The sequence below is a fragment of the Gadus macrocephalus genome, chromosome 3 (genome assembly GCF_031168955.1).
Source record: "Gadus macrocephalus chromosome 3, ASM3116895v1".
Lineage (NCBI taxonomy): Eukaryota > Metazoa > Chordata > Actinopteri > Gadiformes > Gadidae > Gadus > Gadus macrocephalus.
This window is the reverse complement of record NC_082384.1, coordinates 5,065,139-5,078,621: the sequence shown is the minus strand read 5'-3', so window position 1 is coordinate 5,078,621 and position 13,483 is coordinate 5,065,139. Positions and strand designations below refer to the sequence as shown.

Genomic DNA, 13,483 nt, shown 5'->3' with positions numbered 1-13,483 from the left:
AACATAAGTTCAGGGCTTTTCAGATATCAAGCAATGTTGTGCCATCATTCATTGAGCCCATCCCCCATGGAGGTCTGCTCCACACGCAATTGTTTAGACTATTCAAGACTGCGTCCAAACTGAATATCTCTCCATCTGAAATTCAAAACGTCAGATACTCGAAGTATGACTTAATCTGTCCATCTAGTCCGAATCACGGTTGAGTGTGTAAACATATTGATGGAACAGCTGTTACTTTCTTAGGTCAGCCTCAAAGCAGGAAAGATTGACCAATGTGCAGATAAACAACAGACATTTACAAAATGGACATGGTGGAGCGAACCCCACATTGGGAGCTGTGGGATTTTGTGACCAACAGACCAAACATCTGTTGGTCAGGGGAGGATGATTATTACTTTCTGAACCGGAAAGTGTGTGACACTGAACACATACACACACAGTCACTCAAGGCTTTTGGTTGGCGAAAGGATGAGCATCAGCAACAAAAGCATTGATTTTCTTTTTGCTGTTTCGGAAGGATAATTTGTCATTGCCTCTCTCCAAATGATTCCTAGATATTCTGCACATGGTGTTAACGTCCTGCAGGGCCATTGCCATGGCAATGATTTCCAATGCAAACAACTGTGTCTCCCCTTTGAAACACTAATAACAATGCAACACCAAAGCCAATAGCTATGTGTGTGACAGTGTGATGGTGGCTGTAGCTGCACATCCATAACATGAAAGGTTTATGTATGTTTATTTTGATTCCTTGATGCCTTACTACATTATATTTTGATGCCTAACTACATTATTATTGTTAATCTTTTTTAACCAAAGACAAAGTGGGATGACTCCTGTATGACAGTGTTCAGGATGATTCAGAGATTACATGACCAAAAGTGTCTTGCTCCTTGTGCCCACACACAAATGCTTCTACTGGTCTATTATCTCAATTTCTCTGAAAGTCTAATTGGCCAGGGGTGGCTTGAGGTAATTTGTTCTCATAATTATTTGATAATTTTTAGAAAAATGGCAGTAAGGAGTAATAGTGCAAAGCGAAAAGATTCCAATTTCTTCAAATTGTTCACACTTTGTCTAAATTACTAGTTTTGTCTTCCAATGAATATGAAAAACGGAGGAATCATTAGTTTTTGTCGTATGCACACTCTAATTGCAGGCAACTAGCAACTGCTAACATTGTGGCTACACGTTTTATATTATGTTGTCACAATGTTGCCAAATATTGCACACAAACCTACACTTTCAAATTCAACATAATATTCTTAGAAAATCTATGTTCAAGCTACAGGACCCAGTATGATGCTTAGAGCAGTGTGTAGATAAACAAGTGAGAAGGCAGGCTGAGAAATGTTGCTGTGGACACTGGGGACAGAACTGAAAACATTTGGGCGAGGAGGCAAACGCCCTAGTCACCAATATAACCCAAAACATGGGAATACCAATACCATATCTTCATATTTCATCTTTTATGTGCATGTTCAAGCCTTCTTATCTATTGTTTCAGCAGTCCAACATTGACCTGACTGAATTGTTTTAAAAATATGAAATAATAAATTCTTGAAAGTTTATTCATGATATAATTTATTTGGTAGAAAATTTTAATTGGATTAATTGTCCTGTAATACCAATGAATCGCAGCCTTCATGAAATGAAAGTATCAGTAAATAATCCTGTCCTCATTTACAGATGCCAGTAGACACTGATTCATTTTTAATAACATCTTACCAACCTTTAGTCTTTAAAACAATTATAATATTGAATAATTTAATTGGCAAAGATACTGATTCCCTAATCTATTATCAGTTTTCCTTTTTATTCAATGGGATACTTTGATTTGGAGCTCATCATTTCAAAAGTACCTTTTACTGTGAATGTCTAAAATCAAGGTCTTAGCAAGTTAAAAGGAGTTACTACCTTCACAAGGAATGTATTTTGTCAAATAGATAATTTTTCTACATGTTGTCAGAAAAAGTGTCCCGGGATCAGCCCAAAAAGGCCTCTGGCTGTGAGGGAAGGCAACACAGTGGTGTTCTCAATAGAAATGAAGGCTTCTATCTATCATAGCAGTCATGCACATGCTACACTCAACAGCGCATTTTGAGCTGCTACTCAAACGTCTAAGTAATGTCTTAAGGACATGCAGAGATGAGCCGTCCAATTGATCTGAGTTAAGGAGGGGAGATAGTGCCATCCACATCACAGTGGTGCAAAGCACCGGATTAATTGATAGAGCTTGGTTATTTGAAGAGCATCAACATGGATAGTGAGCTAGAGTGAGCTCTGGAGGAGACGAGATCATCGTCATGTGACCGTTTTATATTCAATAGACGAGAAGCATGCAGACCAGGCCAAAGCACACATCCTCTAAAATGTCTACAGAAGGCCTCAGCCAAAGAGAGAAGAACAGTATCCGTATTCCGTAAAGTGAACAAAACATCTTGAAACCTTTGGACAAGGTTTTTTGAGAGACGGATAGAGCAGTAGGCTATAAAGCTATTGAGGGGTGGGACTTTATCAGGGTTGTGAGAAAGGGTAGAGCTGGGCTTGCGACTAAAAAAATAAATATACTACTTATTACCAAAAGTAACGAAACCAGTCTGAAATATTAATTGTAACATTACCTTTATATACATTTTCCGTTCTATTACGTAAGCAATGTGATATGCTATTGCCAGCCACATAATGGATGGTATTCACGTTCTATGTTGGACAGATGCTGGAGAAACAAGTCACATCGAGAATTTGAGTTAGACCGTGTATAATACACTTTCTCAGCATTACAGTTACCATGTCCAAATAAAAACGCAACATAACAATGTAAAATACAGATTATGTAATCAACTTCATGAAATGAACCCTACTTCAGTCTTCTCAGTCTACTAGTCTTTTAACTCAAAAACGTATATGTATTAAGAAGAATCTAATAGTTTCACTCTTAAATCAAAGTTTAAAATAGTGGTTAGGGTTACCTGGTTATCAAGATATTGGAGGCAAATAAAATTAATATATAGGGAAACTTTATCCACCCCCCACTCTCTAACATTGACGGAGGGGGAGAACACATATAAGTCACACAGAATCACGCACATGATCTTCTACTCTATTGAGTCTACCAGTCTGATCGTGACAGGAGGCGATGATAACCTGAGGAGCTCCGAGGCGTTTCAATATTTAAATAACAGCATCGTTGGACGCGTTTTAATTAAATCTGCACATGATTTTTATCAACATGCTTATAATAATAGTTGTATTATTATTAAGTGTGGAACAACCTTCAGACAACAAGGGATGGCGGCAAGATTGTAACAGCGATGTGTTCATGTTGTGTTCATGATGACAATCGGGCCTGGGTGGATGCTATCATGTAATGTTAAACCAAGAAAACAAGGTGTTCCTTATGCTACGTTATTTAGCTGCATTATTAAAAAGGTTATGTTTACCGTTATATTTAAAAGGTATAAAGTTAGTGTGTTTAAAGGTTTGGCATAATTGTTTAATATTTACCAAGGACATTCAGGATTCAGAGGATCAAGCTGTTTTTCATTGGTGTGATATAAAATATATTATCTATCTAATATCTGACCCTATCACATTAAAAGAAATAAGAACTGAAAATAGTTCTGAGGGGTAGGAATGTGTTATTCCTCTAAGCATACAGCTATGTTTTACTCAGAAGGGACAACTGCAGCACACAGAGCACAACAACCTCAACACTGACATCTGAACGTCTTGCTTGGGGAAGGGAAATAGGAATTGTTCCTTTTTAAAGATTTATTTTTGCATTTGAATGCTTTATTAAAGAGTGAGATAGAGAGGAAGCTATGGGAGATAGAGTTGAGGACATGCAGCAAATGAACACGGGCAGGACTCGAACCCGGGTCACTTCGTTTAGGACTGAGCCTATATGGCACGTGCTCTACCCGGTGATCCACCAGGGCACCCAAAAAATTATGAAGCATTTATTTAATTACCTTTTATATTTTGTGGAGCAAATGTTGCATTCACTTTGAATTTTCCTAAAACCGGCAAACATAGGATAAAATCTCACCCACAGAAAACATTGTTAATTGTTTTATACTATTGCATGCATCAATAAAACATTCTGGTTAGTTGCATTGATCAAACCCAGCCAAAGCAAGAGTTTGAGTGAAGTTTGTAAAGTTAGTAAAATTGTATCCACATACCAGCAACACCACTTAATATTCTCTGTCAGATTTGACCCAAAACACCAAAGTCTAAAACATTTATTTCAAATATAATATAATGATTACCAGTTGTTTTGTGTCTATATAGGTGTTTGAAGCCCTGTTCTAATAACAAATGCTGGATGACAATGACTCGAAACAGCTGAAAAATAGGACCCTGGGATATATCTATTTTCGAGAGCCCTGGATATCAATTAATAGTTTCCAAAATAAGGATAACTTAAAAGTAGTCCCGGATCTATTCATCTGCAGTGATGGCAAAACGACACATATTCTAAGTATAGATACAGAAAAGTAAAAAGTAGCCCTCTGACATTCCTATCAGCTGTTTCTGTGCAAAGCTACCTGAGCCTTGCGTCATATTAATATAATTTGACTGTTAAAGGTAAACCATTCTAACTTAATCGCCACCTTCAAACATTTCTCTTAAATAAGACGGGATGGGGAATGTCTTGGCGCTGCTCTGAATGGGCTCCCTCTGAATGTTCACTTCCATCCATCCTCACTCGCTACGCTGCTAGTTCTGCCATAGTCGTGATACACACCAAGGGATCGTCTTTTCTGTGTGTTATGGTCCAATCCATTTAGGATGAATCGGTCTTGATGTTGGGAATCGCAATGATGCTAAATAAAAACATTATCAATTATTATTTTCGTTTTTCAAAGTACAGAAAAAACTGAAAGGAGTTGAAATTACAGATATGTGTTGAAATATAGGGAGTAAACTAAAAAGTGGTACGGAAAATGAAAACTCAAGTAAAGTTCCTTCCCACCCCTGTTTATCTGTATCTCCGATCCTAAGCCCTCAAAAATAAAATATCCTGGATCCAAAACGATGGGTCCTCTGTGTCATTCCAGCAGCAGATCTACCCCACACCATTCTGCGCGTGTTTTGTGTGTGCGCGAGAGACAGACACAGAGTGAGTGCAAAGGTTACAATGCTCATCTTGCGCAAAACTGCATGAACTGTATCTGAAAATTGTGCAAGTGTGTTTGTGTGTTGAATGTAAATAAGGTGTCAGAGTGTCTAAAAAAGGTTCAAAATATTTATAAAAAAACAATCCAGGGGGAGGATCCCTGGACCCCTCAAAAGGTCAGGGCTAAGCCCTGCACGAACCCTAGAATCCTAACCCTAGAACCCCCTGGGAACCCTGACACACTCTCAAGCACACAATGATGGAGGCTAGCTTTCTAACGACTAAAGCTACTTAAAAACAATCCTTTTCCTCTCATCCTATCTACATGAACGATACTTCGTAGAAAAGCTATGTACCTTAACAGTACAAACCATGTCATGGAGTGACATTAACTCAACCAACTAGATATTAACGAATAATAGCGATAAAAGAAAACCTTTTCCAAGTCACAACCCCAACTGATGTCCCACCTTTGTTATAATACTAACAATGATACGTATCATATCAATACTACAATATATAGTACAAATACTAAATCATTGTGATTCTACTTCTATTATTTATCATACTAATAACACTACTCATCATACCAATTCTAATATGTATCATACTACTGATAACTTTAAATACTTCTACTACTTAGCATTCTAGTTATATTACTGGTTATTATCAAACTAATTATAATTATACTACTAATCATGCTCATACTACGTCTACTACTACTACTACTACTACTTAAAAGGTTGAGTTTATAAAATATATGTGGCCTGTATAGCTGAATTCACAGATTGCAACAAACTGAATCCTCCTCACCCCTCACTTTCCAACGGTTCAGTATAATATCCCAGTGTGTGTGTGTGAAGATGTGAGGAGCATCGTCTGGCTAACGGTTGGTGTTGATGTGTGTCCGAGAGAGGGTAAAGCTTCTCGGACTTATAGTATAACGCCTATAACGCACATTTTATATATATATATATATAATACACCTGCACGATGACTGTGCTAAAGAAGTATCACGAATAGACAAATAAAAAGTCATAGACGCGGCATCTTCCTAGAGTCCAAAACTCTTTTTTTTTTTTCATTTTATCTATTGATGATTCAAATTTGTATGGATATATACACTGATTAAAACATACTTGTGAATATTATATTCCATTTCTGCCAAATCTTTTCAGCAGGATGCCACTAAATATGACACACTATACCTTTAACCGATCTATAACTATACTTATGCTTTTGCCATTGTTGAACGTTAAATATTCTTTTTTTGTCTTTTACCATGAAGATTTGATGAAAATCTTGAAGCCAATTTTACACTCCAAATTTTTCTGCAGGAATTGTTTTAATTTACACTAGCGATTGTGTTTAGAGATTGGTTAATGTCCCCTGCTTTTTTTTGCTGCCTTACCTTTTGGATAACAATTGCTGCATAGGCATGAATAGAACATTGACGAGTAAAACAGATTTTACTTGCTAGGATTATGTTATGAATGACACCTGTGTTAGTTATTTGAAAAGCGTCTTTTGGCTGTGCAATGATTTTACAGACATAACCGAGATAGATGGAAGGTATGGTGGAGTTTGGGTAATGGGTAGGTCCAGAGATGATTCATAGGCTGTCAAACTGCTTGTCTAAAGCAGTGCTTTACAGTGCTAAAACCTAGCAAACATGCAATAGGATTAGACTTTTCATTTTTTTTTTTTAAACCAGGGAAAGCTGCCTGACCAGCAGCCAATTTGAACAAGCAGCCACACACACATGCACACATACACACACACACACACACACACAGACACAGACACACACACACACACACACACACACACACACACACACACACACACACACACACACACACACACACACACACACACACACACAGACACACACACACACACTTTCTTCCTTACTAAGCAAAGAAACTGTAGCTAATGATGAGTCCATTCAATAAAAGTGATACCGTGCAGAAAGAAAGCCGTTTCAGGGTGTTATATGTGCATTTCTTATTTGAACTGCTGAATCGCCTGCCGCGCTTTTGCCAGAAGACAACATAAAATAATTACCAAACCGACTTTAAGGCCTCACAAGTGCAAGCTTTATGTACAAGAGCATGTGAGACTAGCCAATTAGTCCTACTCAATCAAAAATGCATATACTGCAAGGTACAGTATATGAACACACACACTGTTGAAAAACAGAATTAGTACACACACCCACTCACACACACCCCGATATGCTAATGCTGGTCACTTCAACTCGACATCTCACCACCATTGCTTCGTTCAAAGCCTTAAGATATGCCTGGAGTGTGAAATATCACTGGGTTTGTGATGAATATTTATTTCCCACAAGAGCACGAATGATTTCTACAAGCTGTAGAGGTACATGGACATGCGAAAATGTCCATGCTTGTGTAAAATGCAGCAAGTTTTAATGTGTCCTGAGATTATATGTTTAACATTTAATAACAATTGTCAGTGGTTTAAATTGTAGATATATATTTACATGTTATATGAATGTTATATGTTTTGAGAATTGTAATTATATATATATATATATATATAATTACAATTCTCAAAACAATTATAACATTCAGCTAATAGAGTTTAGGGACAAATGTAATAAGACTTTGTGTCCTATTTTTGGCTCTACAAATGTAATAATTTCCTTTGAAAATTTGATGCGGACACTGATTATGATTAATGGTGCTGTAGGTAAGAGAGAAGAGCTATTTGAGTGTAATTTGTAAGAAATGCCAGAGCCAACCATCAGCCTTTTGAGGGTGAAATGATCTGTGAGAACATCTGGCTGTTGCTCCTGCAGCCTCTGTTTGAGACTATTTCCATTTCAGACCGCTCCTGGCTCACACCTGACCAATCAGAACATCTCTCCCCTTATGGGTTTTGGGAATCCATCTTGCCTGTCAATCACATGTGAATGCAACGCTGGGAGAAACGTAGGGAGGGAGGTTGCATTTAAAAGATATTCTGCCCTTTTCTGCTGTTCTTCTCTTTACAGCTCTCAAATCTTACATAGAGTAGCTTCAAGGTATTCCTAATTATTATAATGAAGATCATTATCAAATATATTTTGTAAATATTGAGGGATAACAATATAACTATTGAGCTTTGATCAATACCATTGCTTTCAGTGGTGTATTCCCAGTCACTTTTTTTGAGAATTAAAAAAAAGTTGATGTAGCAATTGCATTAAAACAGATATGGTTCAGTAAAAAATGTGTTTTACTGATACTAAAACTGAATAATGACAAAAGTTTGGAGCATTTGACATAAAGTAAACAAGCCTTTGGGAAGCAAAGGGGTTTGTGTGTGTGTGTGTGTGTGTGTGTGTGTGTGTGTGTGTGTGTGTGTGTGTGTGTGTGTGTGTGTGTGTGTGTGTGTGTGTGTGTGTGTGTGTGTGTGTGTGTGTGTGTGTGCACGCGTGTGTGTGTGTGTGTGTGTGTGCGTGCGTGCGTGCGTGTGTGTGTGTGCGTGTGTTTATAGAAGATGGAAAAATTCAGTTTATGTGAGGGTAAGTATGCATACCCTTAGGGCTGGTTTATATGGAAATAATTATTATCACAATAAATATTAATAATTGTACATGATACCGATTACATCACAAAACATCTATAAATTCAAAATATCTTCCAAAACAGTCTTACTGAAAAGGTAATACATTGAAGAATATAGAAAGTGAAAGTATGGACTAAAACTGGTTTTCCTCTCTTATTGATATTCTAAGTCATATTTGATCATTTTAAGGGCATATCTTCTCAAAATGTTCGTGTGCGATGACCAGTTGCTTATACAATACAACTGGTCATCACATGATACAACTGTATATGATACAGTTCAAGGAAGACAGACTTGAATATGTAGTTATTGCACAGCCTACCAACACTAGGTTTTTGGAACATACATTCTGACAGATTTGTTTAGTGTAATGTATTTTTTCTCATCAATTTGTTCTGATGATGAAACATAATATTGATAGTCTTATGGCATGTATCAACCATACTGGTGCATATCTTATATTTACCAGTTCTAAAAGAATGGAGAAGATGGAAAACATGGTTCACCTAGACTGTGTGTATATTAAACATTTTAAAGCAGCCAGTGTTAAAATCCCAATCAGACAATATTAAGCTATGCCTTTATGAACAATTTATACAATTCATACAATTTGTAATACAAATTTATAATAAGTTTCCAAATCCCAATAATAATAATTCTATCATTTTATATGGTTATTTATTCGTTTTTTTTTATGTGATACTTATCAATGTAACCAACAATTATAATTGCCTACTGCCTAGAAAAGACCAAAACAAACCAAAAAGTCTTTGTTGAAATGAGGCCGATGTGAAGAGGTGTGGTTGATAGACTCACTGCATTGACGCTCATTACACACAGGGGGCACTTCTCCCTCACTCGCCGGCTAAATCATTCCCTCTCCTTAATGCAGCTCCATTTTTTCCTCTCCTGGTGTCAGCGCCTCATGACTCTAGGGTTCACAGCCTGAATCCCTTCTAAAACAGGAAATGAATATGATAGCGCTCCTGCATTTATATTAATAACTTTATCAGTATTCACAAATCACCCCATCTCTCATTTATTTTATGTGCCATTTACAGCCACGGATGTGTGCTGTTGGATGCCAAATTAATTTATGGAGAAAAAGTTGAAACTTTCAAAGTTTGAGAGTTTGAGCACAAATCTGTGCACAAGTGGCCTCATAGGCACAGGCTCAGTTAAACTGAGCTTTGACAAGTTGCTGTGAAACTGAGTGCTGAGAAAAAACATCGCTGTCAAAAACAAATACTCCCAATTCCATTGGCCGCTGTTTCCGGTGAATAGATCGCCCTATGAGTGTAAATTGGTCCAGACACTCTCAGAAGGGCCCATGACCAAAACACCCGTAAAATACTTTAACCTCAGGTTTTCATCCACCTCAAACTGGTATTTATTTACAAAAGTAGATAAGTCTCTCTCAGGCCAATGGACCTTCAAATGTCTCAGCGGCAGAGACAGCAACAGCATATTACCATGGAAATCACAGCGCAAATCAATAGAACATTTTGAGAATAATATTGCTGGAGGACCGGCCACACAGGCCGGTTCTCCAGCCCTCAATGTTTTAATCTGCAGCATCAGAATAATGCACAAGGCCGCACATATCTACATGGGGAAAGACAGATCAACTAATTATCCTTCTCCTACAGAGAGCCTATGACGTGAAAGTGTAAAACGTATACGTATGGAGGAGAGAGTGTGTTTTAATGAGGCTGACAGCGCTGTCACTGCAACACCATGGGATACAAATAAATAACGCATCCAAAGCAACAGGATGGGAGTGCTGCCTAGTGTTTAGTGTGGGTGCTGCCCCCCATGTGTAGAAACACTGCCGAGAATAGCCGTAACAGACCAGGGGAAGGGGACGACGGAGACCCAGTAGCACCCGCTACACGTCCTTTGATTGCCCACCAGTAACCACTGTACCTGAGTCTGGGGCTTATTCATTAATTTATAAATGTCTTCGATGACGAACACTATTTTACTGGCGTAGTTGTGAGTCCAGATTCACCTGGGGTAGGTCTCTCATGATGCATTCAACAGGCTGGGGGCACTGTGTCCCGCTTGCCTTTCAGAACCCACCAATCTGTCACCTTATTGTGAGCAGCACCTGGGAGGCTTTTTAATACCTTCCATTTCTATTCAACAAGGTTGCAGAAATGTTTTTCCATTATGTGTTTTCTCTTTAATATGAGTTTTTCATGATGTCCAACCAAAACGTAAAACCTGTGAAGTTTTACGGTAAATAAATCACTGTGGGCTGCATCACTTATCACTTCATGCTATGCAATAGTTCACAACACACAGTGCACATTCGCACATTGCAGCAGACACATTGGTGTTTCAAAGAGTCAGCAACACACATGGCACCAATGAGACAGATGAAAAGGTGTATCAAGGCTAACTAGGCCACAGAGCGCAGCGCATATCCCTGTCCCTAACAGAAGCCCTGAGCCCTGATGGAGTCCGGTCTGTTGTGGAGGGCCGTGTCACTACCACTGCCCGGTCCATGGGCAGGCCCAATGCACGTCCTAATGCACATTTGGGTCACGTTTAATTACTCACAGCTTGAAATGGCAAGGCTGACATTACTCACTGCTAATTACTAGTGCTTACTCCATTATGCATGTGATGGAATTGGAAAAACAATTATGATAAAATCCTTCACTAGTTAAAAATGTATAAACTAATTGCCTCCAATAATTCAAACTAACATGTATTAATAATAGATGCAAGTTAATTAAAGATTAGCAATTACAAATTATGTTTTAATTGAATACGTTCAACCAAGATTTTCAGAAAGTGTTTACAAGTTAATATGTCGTGGTTCAGGCTTAATCAATACTAGGACGTGTCTGTGAAGAATACACCTTTAATGTATATCTTGGCAAACTAAAAATAAGTTACAGAGTAAAGTAAGGAAGATTTATTTATAGCACTCTTCACAGGTCCCATAGTGCATCACAAGCAACAATAAACGCCTAATACTATATTTTGGGTCCATCTTTTTGAGCTACTAGTGGCTGTTGTTGTTATTTTATTTTCCCCGTCTGAGTGCACAGCACACACAGGGCTAATTGCCCTGTTACTCCAACAATGGAGGAGAAACACCGGGAACTTCGCCTGACCTGACTTTCCCATTTCACCTTTATTCATCTCTTTATACTTTTAGAATTACAATATTTTGTGTTTAAATCGCAGTTTCAAATGGAGTGGTTGGACCACTCCGAAATAAATGGTAAACATGAATAGGTTCACGAATAAACCCAATCTAGGTGGAATATTCTAGGTGATTAATGTACATTTATTTAAAGCCCGCCTCCTAATTATGTGATTGGACCGTTTCAAGTGCCGATGGAGTCGATGGTTGGACGCAGTTCGCCTGTCACGATCAACTTGTAGTGCCCGGGGTTTTAAACGGCTCCATAATTACATTACATCCACCCACTGGTAAACTACCACAAGTGCGCATTCCTTCTGGCAAGTGGCTCGTTGGGCTTTTTCTCTTTTCTTTTGTTTACCTCAATGAAGATGCAAAGGCTGATATTCACTATAGGCTAAACAACAATAAAGCAAGGCACATTTTGTGACAATATTTACATACAGGTATGAGATACAAATCAACGGAAAGACAACTTTTAAGCAAACCTCCGTGTCACGCAGTCTTAATAGACACACACACACGCACACACCATGTGTCATCCAATAACACGTTAAAGCATGTGTGACTATCCGTCTTCAAAGAAAACCAAACTCTTAAAACAGTCTTACTGTAGCGTAGGGTTATCCTCGGTGGTCAACTCCTCTGCTGGTCGTCGGTTCGCCGGTGGAGGAGAACAGACGCGGTCCTGGCTCCCGTTCCCGCCAGCAGGTGTGTGTAACGGAGGCGCGTGAGCGCGCCTGCTCATTGATGTGTTGGTGAGTGCGGAAAGGGCGGTTGAAGCGCGGCGTGCACCGCGCGGTTGTGTCGTTCACTCCGAGGCTCTCCCCCTCTTTAACCCGTTTCCTACCGGTCAAGTTGACGAACGAGCTCCGCCCTCACCCGCTCTTCGAGTCATCAGAAGACTTTTACACTCAATCACATCGTTTCCAACGTAGGCCTACCCTACTTCCTGGAGCGGTTAGCAGAGGGCATGGCAGGGTAGACACGCCCACCTACGGGTCAAGGTAGGTCGAAACAGTCCACACAGCTCAAAACCGTCCACACAGCTACATAGGCTACTGGTCAAAACAGTCCACACAGCTACATATTGGTCAAAACAGTCCACACAGCTACATATTGGGCACGTTAAAACAGTCCTCAAAGCTCCATATTGTTAAAACAGTCCACACAGCTACATATTGGTCAGGTCAAAACAGTCATCACAGCTACTTATTGGTCAAAACTGTCCACACAGCTAGATATTGGTTAAAACAGTCCAGACAGCTACATACTGGTCAAAACAGTCAACACAGCTACATATTGGTTAAAACAGTCCACACAGCTATTGGTAAGGTCAAAACAATCCACACAGGTAGAGTTAACTGAGTTCATAGTTAATAGCAATTTTTTTCTTAGTTCACAGTCCCAGAAAATAAACTTTTCAGGTTCATTTCTTTTTTCTATTCTATTCTATTATTTTCCAACGTCGTTGCAGACGTTTACACCCGGAGAAAACAATTTGCATAAAAACTTGTGTTTTTTACACTTCAAATCTGTACTCACTAAATCCTCGACTGCCGGTAAACAGTGCGATATGGTATATACCTACCACCACCTACTCTATATATGGTATATAA

The 13,483-nt window shown here is 38.7% G+C and overlaps 1 long non-coding RNA gene across 1 annotated transcript in view; it reads right to left on the bottom strand.

Annotated features, from left to right (window-relative positions):
- Nucleotides 1–12,778, bottom strand: part of LOC132453820 (uncharacterized) — a 281,098-nt gene extending 268,320 nt beyond the window's left edge. The window contains exon 1 of the long non-coding RNA XR_009524811.1: nucleotides 12,476–12,778. This is a non-coding gene — a long non-coding RNA (uncharacterized LOC132453820). The remainder of the gene's footprint in view (nucleotides 1–12,475) is intronic.
- Between the last annotated feature and the right edge of the window lie 705 nt (nucleotides 12,779–13,483).